Source organism: Orycteropus afer, unplaced genomic scaffold (genome assembly GCF_000298275.1).
Source record: "Orycteropus afer afer isolate SDZICR_OR568_19922 unplaced genomic scaffold, OryAfe1.0 scaffold00097, whole genome shotgun sequence".
NCBI classification, from domain to species: Eukaryota; Metazoa; Chordata; class Mammalia; order Tubulidentata; family Orycteropodidae; genus Orycteropus; species Orycteropus afer.
In genome coordinates this window covers 4,236,062-4,238,705 of record NW_006921684.1, presented here as the reverse complement: position 1 = coordinate 4,238,705, position 2,644 = coordinate 4,236,062, and the positions used below count along the sequence as shown (strand labels likewise).

The window sequence follows — 2,644 nt, the reverse complement described above, 5'->3', positions numbered from 1 at the left end:
AGACAGTAAACTTATATGGTCATTATAAATGTTGCAGAGAAAAACATGGTAAGGGAATTGAGAGAATAAAGATGGTGGTTTTATGAGGGGTGGCTGGTCTGATAGCATATATCTAAGAGGAGAATGAAGGAGGAATCATTCTGGTAGCATAGTGCCTAAGGCATTTGACTGTTAACCAGAAGACTGGTGGTTCAAACCCACCAGACACTCCTCAGAGGGAAGACTGGGCAATCTACTTCCATGGAGATACTGCCTTGGAAACCCAAGGACGGGTCGCTGAGTCGGACCGACTCCACGGCAATGAGTTTGAGTTTTTTGATGTTGAGTTGTAATCCATACTGAGGTCTGTAGTCTTTGATCTTCATCAGTAACTACTTCAAGCCCTCTTAGCTTTCAGCAAATAAAGTGAGGTCATGTGCGTATCACAGATGAATATCACAAGTGTTAATAAATTAAGTCTTCCTCCAATCCTGATGCTGCATTCTTCTTAATATAGTCCAGCTTCTGGGATTATTTGCTCAGCATACAGATTGAATAAGTATGGTGAAAGTATACATCCCTGATGTATACCTTTCCTGATTTTAAACCACACAGTAGCCCCTTTTCCTGTTCAAACAGTTATCTTTTGGTCTATGTATAGATTCTGCATGAGCACACTGAAGTGTTTCGAAATTCCCATTTGTTGTCCTGTTACCCATAATTTATTATTATCCACACAGTTGAATGCCTTTGCTTGGTTAATAAAACATAGGGAAACATTTTTCCGGTATTCTCTGCTTTCAGCCAAGATCCATTTTACATCAGCAATAACATCCCTTGTTCCATGTCCTCTTTTGAATCTGACTGGAATTTCTGGCAGTTCCCCTATCGATGACTGCTGCAACCAGTTTTGAATTGTCTTCCACAGAATTTTATTTGCTTGTGATATTAATGATATTGTTTTGTAATTTTCCTCATTCTTTTGGATCACCTTTCTTTGTAATGGATACATATATTGATCTCTTCCAGTTGCTTGGCCAAGTTGCTATCTTCCAAATTTCTTGGCATAGGTGAATGAGCGCTTCAAGGGTTGTATCCCTTTGTTGAAAGATTTCAGTTGCTATTCTGTCAATTCCTGGAGCTTTGTTTTTTGACAGTGCCTTCAATGCAGCTTGGACTTCTTCCTTCAGAGCCATCAGTTCTTGATCATAGTTACCTCCTAAATTCTTTTTGGTACAATGACTCTGTATATTCCTTCCATTTTCTTTTGATGCTTCCTGCAATGTTCAATATTTTTTTGCCCAGAGAATCCTTCAGTATTGCATCTTGAGGATAGAATTTCTCCTTCAGTCCTTTCAGCTTGAGAAATTCCAAGTGTGTTCTTCCCTTTCGATTTTCTAACTCCAGGTCTTTGCAGATTTCATTATAACATTTTACTTCGTCTTTTGGAGGTACCCTTTGAAATCTTCTGTTCAGCTCTTCATCATCTCTTCTGTTTGTTTTAACACTTTACATTCAAGAGCAAGTTTCACAGCCTCTTTTGACATTCATTCTGGTCTTTCTTGCCTGTCTCTCTAATGATCTTTTCCTTTCTTCCTCTATGAAGTCCTTGATTTTATCTCACAACTTGTCTGGAGTTCAGTCATTAGTGTTCAGTGCATCAAGTCAGTTCTTCAGATGGTCTCTAAATTCAGATGGGATATACTCATGGTCATACTTTGTCTCTCGTGGGCTTGTTTTAATTTTCTTCACCTTAATCTTGAACTTGCCTGTGAGCAGTTGATGGTCTGTCCTGCAGTTAGCCCTGACTGATGATATTGAGCTTCTCCATCTTCTCTTTCCACAGATGCAGTCTGTTTGATTCTGTGTTTTCTATCTGGTGAAGTCCATGTATAAAGTCACCATTTATGTTGTTGCAAAAAGGTATTTCCAGTGAATAGGTCATTGGTCTTGCAAAATTCTCTCATGCTATCTCCATTGTTATTTCTATTATCAAAGCCATGTTTTTCAACTATTTTTGTTTCAACGTGTTTTTTGTTTCCAACTTCAACATTTCAATCACCAGGATTTATCAATGCAACTTGATTGCAAATTTGATCCATTTCAGACTGCAGAAGTTGGTAGAAATCTTCAGTTTCTTCATCTTTGACATTAGTGGTTGGTGCATAAATTTGAACAATAGTTGTGTTAACTGGTCTTCCTTGTAGGTGTATGGATACACTCACTGCAGTGTACTTCAGGAAAGATCTTGAAACGTTCTTTTGCCAATGAATGTGACATCATTCCTCTTCAGTTTGTCATTTCTAGCACAGTAGACCATATGATTATCTGATTCAAAATGGCCAGTACCAGTCCATTTCAGCTCACTAATGCTTAGGATGCAGATCTTCAAGTGAATCATTTCATTTTTTGCAATTTCCAATTTTCCTAGATTCATACTTCATACTTTCTGTGTTTCAATTTTTAATGGGTGTTTGCAGCTGTTGCTTCTCATTTTGGGTTGTGCCACATCTGCAAACTAAAGTCCGAAAAGCTTACTACATCCATGTCATTAAGGTCAACTCTGCTTTGAGGAAGCATCTCTTCCCCAGTCATATTTTGAGTGCCTTCCTGGTAGCATAGTGCCTAAGGCACTTGACTGCTAACCAGAAGGCTGGCGGTTCAA

General features: G+C 38.5%; 1 protein-coding gene across 1 annotated transcript in view; it reads left to right on the top strand.

Moving 5' to 3' along the window:
- PPM1H (protein phosphatase, Mg2+/Mn2+ dependent 1H) overlaps window positions 1-2,644 on the top strand; it is a 410,854-nt gene that overhangs the window by 5,186 nt on the left and 403,024 nt on the right. The gene's annotated exons all lie outside the window — the stretch shown is intronic.